General features: G+C 36.6%; 1 protein-coding gene across 1 annotated transcript in view; it reads right to left on the reverse strand.

Moving 5' to 3' along the window:
• The window catches only part of VWC2L (von Willebrand factor C domain containing 2 like), a 154,486-nt gene that overhangs the window by 128,253 nt on the left and 14,743 nt on the right, over positions 1 to 11,490 (reverse strand). The gene's annotated exons all lie outside the window — the stretch shown is intronic.

Consider the following 11,490-nt stretch of genomic DNA (forward strand, 5'->3'; position numbering starts at 1 on the left):
AAAAAAAAAAAAAAAAAAAAAGTCACTGTTTAAGAGACTCTAAAAATGGAATTGAACAGTGATTAATTTAGAGAAAAAAATTAAAAAGCAGAAAAGTTTTGTCTTCACAGTACTTACCAACCAAGAATGAGTTTGGGGTTTTGTGTTTCCTTTCTAGAAACTTTCTATACCACAAATAATCTAAAGCGGTGGCCACTCTGTGACTATCTCATCCTTTATACTTTCTAGGTTTCCCTTCTCATAAAACAGAAATTGAGAATTCTGGAATGAGAACTTAGAGGTCTCAGAAGTTATACAGGTCTGTACTTCTCAAAGCAAGCCATCTGTTCCTGGAAAATTCTGTCTCCAATTCTGTGCCACAGTGCCACAGTGTCTCACTTCAAAATTGTGTTAATTAAAGTCCACAGCCTTCATCTCAGTGACTACTGTCCATAATGCCTGCCAGCTCTTGTTTCTTCATGAACTTGACAGTTTGGGTAATATCAATGTTTCTTGACTCAGGTGGTCTGTGAGAGTGGAAGCCTTTCAAACTAATTATTTTTAAATTAATTTTCTCTTTGCTTTCTGCTTGAAGAATGATGGTCTAGCTTTCAATGAACTATTTTACTTTCAAATTTAGTAGAAACAGGAGAATTAGCCATAGAATCTATGGAAGAAATATTGCTATTTCTTAGCATGGTCAGTAAGTTTATTGAAGGGTACAGTTAAGCTCTTTACCATGTGGTTGAGTTGTGTTAAGTATTCCAGAAAAATCTACTGGATCATCCCAAGGGTGGTAAGTTTCCTGAAGCTCCCTCCACTGAAAACCTCAGTAAATTAAGGAAAAGGATTTGTTACCACAACGCATTATTTGACAAAGGAAATTTTAAGTGAGGAAATAGCGTGAGAGATGGATATTCTAGCTGCTATACTGCCTCTTATTTTGCAAGTCCCATTGTGATATCTTAAATTCCCAAGCAGAATTGTCAGAGGTGTCTCCCTGTTCCTGATGAGTCGCAGAGTATTTTTGCACAGCCTTCTGAAGTGAAGCAAGGACTTGGCCTGCATTTATTGCTAACATGAGAGAAAAAGGGAGTGGCTAATATTGGTTCTGCACCTTGCTCTTCCACAGCTGTGATTGTTCTTGCTGTTTCCCTTCTAGCTGAAGGAGGGGCTGATCTATGCAACTCTAGTGGACTGATTTTGGCACTAAAAAGCCCAAAGAGCCCCTAGATTTTCCCGTGCAAAATGGCTACCTCAGAGTGACTGTGGTCCTTGAGAAAGATTTGTTGGATTATTAGATTCCCAGCACAGACTGAAGAAGAGCACCATTCTGACTCAAACGATGTTTTTGAACATTATTAACTACTGGGTATCATGCTAGAGCAATTTCCTTATATCAACTTACTTATTTTTCATAATAACCCTATGAAAGAAGATTTGTTATTATCTCCATCTCACAGACAAGGAAATAGTCTGAGAGAGGTTCAATGGCTTTCCCAGGTCCTGTAGGCAGTAGGAGTAAGGGCAGGATTTGAATCTAGGCATCCTAACTGCTATATGGTACTGCCCCGTGATAGCAAGCATGGCTATTCTGTGCACTGCCATCTGAGTATGAGTAGTTTATTGTCCAATGTGTTGTACACTTCTTCAGGCAGACCAGATCCATAGGAATAACCATTAGCAGCTGAATGATTGATTTATAGAGGATAGATACTTCCTGTTAAAGAGAATTTCACTAACTAGGTTAGTTAGTGCATAGATTATTATGGAGCTGTAGAGCTTTTAAACTTTTTGCAAATGTGTGTTCGTAGAAAATTGTAATAGGCTGAATGAAGTTAGGTTCCCACAAGGCTCGTGTTCTTGGGGACTTGGGCACCTTCAAGTCTTGTAACCTGGTAGCTCCACTCATGGTAGTTATCTGGGAGAAGCAATAACAGATAATGGTCCAGTAAAGACTCCGAGGCCTCTGCCTGAAATCAGTGGAGGCTGGATGTGTATACACTGGAGTCCTGAGAAATACTCTGAGGAAGAACCAAGACTATAAGGCTTAGTGATGAAAGGATGCCAGATTTTTAAAAGGGATTTTGAGTAACGAGAAACATACATTAGAAAAATTAGACTATCACCCTAGCCATTGGCAACTTGTAATCAGTCCTTCCCTGAACCTGGCTTTATTCATATACCAGTCTCTCTCTTCCTGGCCCAGAATCTCTTGTCAGAAACATGTTAATTCCTCTTTTGCTATCATTCAGTTGTTTTTAGAAAGAATGCCTCTGTTACAGCCTGTTTCTTCTCATCTCAAGCCTCTGTGTGCCTGCCTCCACCCCTCCAAACACTCTATCAGATTTAATCTACTGACCTCACACTAAAGCCCACTCCGTCCTCTCCAGCCTCACGAAGTCTCTTTCCTTTCATAAACTGGCCACTTTGCACATCATTGTTTTCTTGCCTCGCTTGACTTCCTCTGCCACCCCTGCTTCCCACCGTGCTTCTAAAAAGGTGTTGCTTATACAGCCAGAAGTTCCTAGGGGTGAGCAGCGCGCTACTTTGACATTAACATTACTGTAAAAATCCTTCACACTTATTTACATTACCACAAAAACCCTTCCCACCTTACAGCATAAAACTCTGAAAGGTTTGATGCTTTGAATAAATCTTTACATCTTAAGTACTGAGCTGGTTACAGATTTCCTTCTATCAGGCTCTTCAATGTGATAACTATAGATTAAATCTGAAAATATGGCCTGTAAAACCAAAGATTAAACAATAAAGCTATCTTTAGAGCAACAGAGAACACTGGAACAAGTACTTGAGAAAAAATTATTCTTACTAGCTTTTTTTTTTTAGAAGAACATGTGAAAGTATGACCAGTACATGACTTTTGTCAGCTAGAGATCTGGTCAGGAAGATGATTAAATGACACCATCCTAAAATTTTATACATGGAAAATCTTTTTCTAAGAAATCTCACAGAGCATTTTACTTCAGTGAAAGCTTTGAAAAATAAAGTAACATTCAATATATATACAAACATTAACAAATAATTAAAATTACTTTTTAATTATTTGTTGACAATTAACAAATTATTTGTTAACAAATTTGTTAAAAATTTATTAATGTTAATACAAACGTTAACAAATAATTATTTGTTAACATTTGTATAAGGTGATCTGAATATTAAATGTCTGTTATGAATCTGTACGCCTTTACCTTAGTGTTTTTTGAATATCTAACGTGGGACTCTGTTTAAGCAGAAACCACATCTTTTATCTGTAGTTCTCACTGTCACTGAATATATTTGCATGGCAAATCCAAATGCTGTCCCAGCTGTTCCTAAAGTTCAAGGGGTTTCCTGCTAGATATATATTTATTTTAAAATTAATAGAATAAAACGGGGCTCTTTCTAAAATATTGGTTTAGGTGACTAGAATTCAAATCTTCCTCCTTGGTATTAGAATGGAAACTTGGCAATACACATCCTTTAAACTGTGGTTCACTTCTGAAGACCTTGAAGCTGAAATCCCAATGCCACTGACTGTGACTTTTGAGAATTCTAGGAGAATTGGAATTCCAGAATCCCAGAATCCAGGAAACAGTAGAATGCTCTGCAGTTTAAAAATGCAAAAAAGTAGCCTGAGAACTAGTAACTTAGATTAGCAGAGTGACTGAATAACTCCAGAAAAACGATCAAATATGTTCTTTGTGAGAATTTGGAATCTAATGGGGTCATCAAGCGTTAACATAGGATTATTAGAACATGTTATTGGAGACTGGTTGCAAGGAAGTTTCCAGATGTTTATAGAAAATACACCCTTGTACTCTGAATACAATGAGACTTACTTATCCATACCTGAGGAGAGGCTGGATGTTTGGTCCACACAGTAATACCTCGTGGCATTGTTATTTATGTGACGGCTGTTACTGGCATTTTGCGTGTAGGGTGCCTGGGAGAAAATGGCCACAGTCTGTAAGGTTTGTTATACAAATTCAAACCTCAAAGTGACAAGGGACATGGAAGCGTTCAGCTTACTATTTTAATTTGGTAAGGTTTAAGATAACAACACTCTTACTAGTTAAGGAATTCTAAATTAGGAAAAACTGAAAAAAATTTTTCATTTTGTTGGCTTCGTTTCAGTGGCTGTGGTATCATGGTTAAAAGCAAGTCCTCTATAGCCTTAGGACTTGAGTTCGAGTCTCAGATGCTTTAGTTGTGAATCTTGGGAAAATTACATAGCCTTTCTGTGCATTAGTTTCTTAATTTATAAAACAAAAGAATAACAATATTACCGGCCTCACAGAGTTACTGGGAAGCACATAAAATATGTAAGAAATATAACATTATTATTATAATTCACTTGCATACTTAGCTAGTGATGGCTTTCTGAAAAATAATTCAAAAAATATAAAATTGGAAGCACACAACTGTATTTAAAAGAATATTCAGGTTATTTCTCTTATTCAAAGTAGTATATGATTGCAGAGGTGGTTGCAATAAAGTTTTATAGGACTTGGTTTAGTGGGGAGATTTGTGAACTAATAGAATTAATCATGTCAGAAACACACTGAAGAAAAATTCTTATTAGAAGCCTCTAGATAAAGAGTAATTGTGAATGGTTAAAATGACCATTATAAATCACTCAGAAAAAAAAAGAAAGGCAACAAACCTATTTTCTTTTCTTGAAGTCTCATCATTTAGGTGTCAACTCAAATGCCCTCTCTCCGGGGAGCTCTTACACGACTATTCCTCTGTCATCTTTCTCCAACACATTGCCCATTCAGTGTTCTTGTCAGTTTATGAAAGTACCTTATTGATTTGCTTATATTTGTTTATTTTTATTTGCCTGCCCCATAGTTTATAAGATCCTTACAGTATACTGTTCTTGGCTGTATTCTTGGCACCAAGAAGATATCTTAGTACATAATAGATACTCAAGAAATCTTTGTTAACTTATACGTAATTAATTATGCATATTCTATATTTTCTTATTTGTTAAACCATACCTCTGGGCAGTTTCACCTGTGTTTATCATACATGGACAGGATTGTGATTCAATAAGATGTTTGCATTATACTTAAATGTTGTAAAGGGCACTTTGAGGGGGAAAGGTTTCTGATTATGAGTCATGAAATAAATATTTGGGTTTTGGCATTATGGCAATGAATAATAAACTTACTTTCTATAGGTAATTTGAAATTCCTTGAATATCCATCATGTGGATCACCAGTTAAGTCAATTTTCAAGCACTCCACTGACTAGACTAGCAGTTGATGATTACAGAATTTGTTGCACTAGAAAATACCATGATAACTAAGATGAGAATACATGTAGAGGTATTGTTAAAGGGTCTAACATAAAGCTAGTCTCATTTTATAGTGTGTGTCAAGTTTAATGGTTACTATTTTTTTTTTTTTTTTTTTTTTGTGGTTTGCGGGTCTCTCACTGCTGTGGCCTTTCCCGTTGCGGAGCACAGGCTCCGGACGTGCAGGCTCAGCGGCCATGGCTCACGGGCCCAGCTGCTCCGCGGCATGTGGGATCTTCCCGGACCAGGGGCACGAACCCGTGTCCCCTGCATTGGCAGGCGGACTCTCAACCACTGCGCCACCAGGGAAGCCCTAATGGTTACTTATTAAACAAAATGATTTTAGTATATTATAAAATATTTTTCAGAAAGAAGGCTTGATTGTTTTTTTATTGGAGTATAGTTGCTTTACAGTGTTGTGTTAGTTTCTGCTATACATTGAAGTGAATCAGCTAAATGTAAACCTATATCCTCTCCCTCCTGGACATCCCTCCCCCACCCCATCCACCCATCTAGGTCATCGCAGAGCACCGAGCTGAGCTCCCTGTGCTATCCAGCAGGTTCCCACTAGCTATCTATTTTACACATGGTAGTGTATTGATGTCAAACCTAACCTGTGAGTTCATCCCACCCTCCTTCCTCTTCCCACCCTGTGCCCACACGTCCGTTCTCCATGTCTGCATTTCTATTCCTGTCCTGCCCTGATTTTAGACATGTCCTTTTTCCTAAAGGATGAGTTTAAGTACAAAGTCCAACAAAACACATGCCGAATACTCTGAGAAACAAAATTTGATTCCTAGAAAGTCCTCTGTGAATATTGTTGAAGATTGAATGGATGGATACATAAATGGATAGGATATATTCTTTTTTTTTTAACATCTTTATTGGAGTATAATTGCTTTACAATGGTGTGTTAGCTTCTGCTGTATTACAAAGTGAATCAGCTATACGTATACGTATACGTATATATCCCCATATCTCCTCCCTCTTGCGTCTCCTTCCCACCCTCCGTATCCCACCCCTCTAGGTGGTCACATAGCACTGTGCTGATCTCCCTGTGCTATGTGGCCGCTTCCCACTAGCTATCTATTTTACATTTGGTAGTGTATATATGTCCATGCCACTCTCTCACTTCGTCCCAGCTTACCCTTCCCCCTCCCCATGTCCTCAAGTTCATGCTCTGTGTCTGCATTTTTATTGATAGGATATATTCTAAGTGCCAAGTTTTAGCGTAGTAACTATATCAATGGCTTTCCTTCTGTCCAAGTGATAGTGGGCCTTGGATCCATGTGGCACTCCATTTCTTTGATAACGGGCAAAAATTTTCAGAGAGAACATAGCGCAGACTGCTTTTTCAAAAACTTCTTATTAAACAACTGTTTAAAATCTGATCTCCACCAAGGACATGATTCTGCTTTAAGAAGCACTCTTCTCTTAGAGATAATTTATGGCATAAATTTCATCACTTTATGGAACAAATCTCATTACTTTCAGACTCTATGAGAAATTTGGAAGACTCTATTTCAAAGTTGCTGATGCCTGTCAGAAATCTCACTGTTCACTTCATTAAAATATACATTAAGTTACGGAGTACAAGACTATTTAACATCCACTGCCAATCCTGTAGCCAGTAACTTGCATGTGGCAGATGTCACCTAATAATCAATGGGTCCAATGGACTTTAATCAAAATTCACAGTCATCTGAAATAAGACCCATTGTGTCACTGATTAAAATGCCCCTCATTGTCCTATGTCTAATGGGGTTGTGGTGACCTCTTCAGTGATCTGTCCTATTGATTGGAGCATATTTGAAACACTGAGGTTTTAAGTCTAATCAATTTATGGACATAGAGCTGGAACTTCTTTATGAATTTCAATACTGCTGAAGCAAATAAAACAGATGCATAGATTTTTTTTTTTTATAATCACCTCCATTGGTCAGCAAATGTGTATGATTGTATCATTTGAGTAACAAGTTAAGTGGTAGGTCAGCAAATGTGTATGATTGTATCATCTGAGTAACAAGTTAAGTGGTAGGTCAGCAAATGTGTATGATTGTATCATCTGAGTAACAAGTTAAGTGGTAGGTCAGCAAATGTGTATGATTGTATCATCTGAGTAACAAGTTAAGTGGTAGGTCAGCAAATGTGTATGATTGTATCATCTGAGTAACAAGTTAAGTGGTAGGTCAGCAACTGTGTATGATTGTATCATTTGAGTAACAAGTTAAGTGGTAGGTCAGCAACTGTGTATGATTGTATCATTTGAGTAACAGGTTAAGTGGTAGGTCAGCAAATGTGTATGATTGTATCATTTGAGTAACAAGTTAAGTAGTAGGTATTCTTTCTGGGAGGTTGGTATTTTGATAATATATGTGCTGGAATATTGTTTCTAGGGTGCCTGTCAAAAACTACTTCATGCTTGTTGAAAACAAACATTTCAGTCAAGTAATAGCTTGCACACAGCTTTGCCCATGTAGATACAGTAAACTTGGTAGGTAATAAACTAAAATTCAGAAATGATATAAATTTTAAAAATGATTTATTCAGCATGTTTATTAAATGTGTATTATATACAAGCTAATATAAGGTATAAGTATAAAGTATACTAAGATGAACTCCATAGCTAGCCTTCCCTCAATAAATGGCAATAGTGACAATCTAGATGTCTATAAAAATAAGTTTTGAGTTTTTAAATCAATTGATTATTTATAAGAATAACTGATGGTACTATTATAATGGAAGACAGAATTATTATTTTTTTTTTTTTGGAGTTAATGGAATTGTTTATTTCTTTTTAATTTTATTTATTTATTTATTATTTTTTAACATCTTTATTGGGGTATAATTGCTTTACAATGGTGTGTTAGTTTCTGCTTTATAACAGAGTGAATCAGTTATACATATACATATGTTCCCATATCTCTTCCCTCTTTAGAAGACAGAATTATTAAATTTAATCCTTCTACTCATTTGCATTTACTCTGAGCTAATGTAAAACACAAGAATATTGCAAAAACAGTTGATGAAATACCCAGTCTAAAATTATTATCAAGTACAGAAAGTTTACTCATTCTTGAAAACTCATCATTATAGTTGCAACACAACAATGACATTATATTAATGTTTTTTTTCTCTAAAATATTTTCTTCTAAAAATTTATTTAAATATATTTTGGCATTTGTTTTAAGGGCAGGCAACTCTACGATTATATTTGCCTATTCTGATAAACTGATGGTATATAGAACCATTTTTTTAATCTGAGTATTTTCAAGGAGTTTTATGACAATAAAATACAGCTTTTTCTGAAAAATGAAGACCAGCATAGAGAAAAATAAAATATAGATAAAGAGAAGGTAAGCAAAAACCACTCTTCAGTTGTAATCACAGATGTATTTTTTTAAGTAGGCAAATGCACACTTAAGAAGAAATATCGGTGTGTATTTAAGAGGAAAATAAAGGATGTTTTAGTTGCCTCTAAGATCTTCAAAGGAGAACCCAAAGGTGTAGACAAAAGCTAGCAGATTCAAGATAAAGATTTTGATAAAGTATTGATATCACACCTATACTTGTGAAATAGCCTAGAAAAGTAGCAGTCTCTAGTTCTTCGCTGATACTCTGGACTGACAATTGCTTTTAGTACAAAGGTCTTTGACAAGGAACTGAATATTTCAAGTACAGCCTGTATGTCTCCATGCTAAGGATGTTCCATTTATTACCCATTTATGCAACAAGGGAAAAGTGAGCAACTGCATAACTTCAAAACTTTCCTGTTGACACTGTGAAGGACAGACTGTTGATATCAGTTAAAAGTCTATTATCTATAACAGCATTAAAATAAGGTCATGTGTGGGTGGGGGAGAATACATCACCGTGAGAATTCTACAATGTGAAAGTTCACATAAGAGACAAACACAATCAGTTCTATTCTACAGGAAACACTGAGCGAAGGTGATAACAGAGAGGGTCATAAACTCTAGCCTTCTAGCCTTGCATGAATGATACTGAATTCACGGCTTTTCAGGGTCTGTGGGATGGGAGTTATAGGCACTCCTGTACAAAAATCCATTTGTATTGGGAATGCCAATCAGATTATTACTTAACAAATCTTTTCTTCATTTTCCATTTACTAGTAATATTCTTTTCCATGTTATAAATAGAGAGCAATTAAAAATTAATAAAGTGCTTTATAATTGCTAATATTAAAATATTTTAAGTCCAACAGCAATTTCCTACTGTATTTTATACTACACTATTTGATGCTTAATTCATAGCTTACACCTTATTCCACAAAAATATATTGGGATGGCTTATGGGCAATAATATGAAAGAATATTGTAATTGAAAATTACAATATTGTAATTGAAAAAATTTGAGTAATTTCTTGATAAACTTTCTGACTTTAGTGTGTATCTTTTGTGCAAGTAAAGCAGAAGCAGTCAAAACTTTGTAGCTGTGTATAAAAATTGTTAGTGCTGGGCTTCCCTGGTGGCGCAGTGGTTGAGAGTCCGCCTGCCGTTGCAGGGGACACGGGTTCGTGCCCTGGTCCAGGAAGATCCCACATGCCGCGGAGCGGCTGGGCCCGAGAGCCATGGCCGCTGAGCCTGCGCGTTCTGAGCCTGTGCTCCGCCATGGGAGAGGCCGCAACAGTGAGAGGCCCGTGTACCGCAAAAAAAAGAAATTGTTAGTGCTACGGACCAATGGAATTCCGCCCAATTCCACTGGGCTGAATGGCCCAATGGAATTCAGCTATTGGATAATGTAGAGTAGGCACATTTGGAGCTCAAGTCCTGCCATCAAACACTGTTGTATTACCTTGGACAGGTTATTTAAACCCTCTTGACACTGGGGTTTCTTATTTGTAAGATGGAGTTAATAATAACATAATATTAAGAGAGCTCTAATTTTCCTCATTGGATTCTTATGAGACAAAAAGGAAATAATGTAATATTTGAAGGAGCTTGTAAATTATGCAGCATTGGGTAAATGACTGTCGTCATCATAGCTTTCAACTTGACCAGTGTTTTTTTTTTTTTTAATTTTAATTTCCCTTTGTTCATTTTCAGTGGCTGTGTATTTCTCAAAAAGTATATTGATCATAAATTATTTTTATTACATCATCACAATCATTTTTAACATGAATTATTTGAGATATTAAATTTGTAAAGAATATATATTTTAGTTTTGAGAGCAATCTGTGTTGCATCTCTAAAATGTAGCAATGTTTGCACTCAGATTGTGCTTAGACTAAGAATGACATTGGGCAACATTTTTTCGATAATTAGACTCTTATTTACAGCAATGAAACTTCAGTCTTTCATCAGAGTCTTGCCAAAAACAGATTTGCAACAGGGTAACTTGAGCTCACAACTTTTGGAGTCCTGATTAAAGTATCTTCTAGTTTCAATGTGAAAGGCCTAGAGTCTCATTAACAAAAGGAAAATTCTCTGTGATTGTCCTTTTTCTCCCTAAGGAAGTTTTCTAAATCTCAGCAGTCAAAGGTTTGCTATTTTAGCAGACTTTTATTTCTAATGTTGGGAAAAAATTAAAGTTAGACTGAACAATTTTAATTTTTTCTCTGTCCTATTTAACATACAGTGAAAATAAGTGGCGATTCAGGGAGCTGGGCTGTCCTCTCCTCATACAGAAATAGGACTTCATTTGGTAAGCACTGGGAGTTTCTACAATGACTGTGGTATTTCTAAGGCCGCAAAAAAGCACTTTCAAGGCCCACGTTTTCTTTGTTGTTGCTTTTTTTTTTTTTTTTTTTTTGCGGTAGACGGGCCTCTCACTGTTGTGGCCTCTCCCGTTGCAGAGCACAGGCTCCGGATGCGGAGGCTCAGCGGCCATGGCTCACGGGCCCAGCCGCTCCGTGGCATGTGGGATCCTCCCGGACCGGGTCACGAGCCCGTGTCCCCTGCATCAGCCGGCGGACTCTCAACCACTGTGCCACCAGGGAAGCCCTGCTGTTGCTTTTGTGTTTTCCTGATGCAGAAATTTAAAATGAAAACAATAACTAAATTTGCAAAAATATTCCTGGTCAATCCTTACTGCATTCAGAATGCAGGGTTTTTTTTTGTTTGTTTGTTTTAAAATAAATAGTAATGCACCTTAGATGCACCCTTCTTTATTGCCATGGGAGCTTTTTTTTTTTTTTTTTTTTTTTTTTTTTTTGCGGTACGCAGGCCTCTCACTGTTGTGGCCTCTCC

Source organism: Lipotes vexillifer, unplaced genomic scaffold (assembly GCF_000442215.2).
Source record: "Lipotes vexillifer unplaced genomic scaffold, Lipotes_vexillifer_v1.1 scaffold1179, whole genome shotgun sequence".
NCBI classification, from domain to species: Eukaryota; Metazoa; Chordata; class Mammalia; order Artiodactyla; family Lipotidae; genus Lipotes; species Lipotes vexillifer.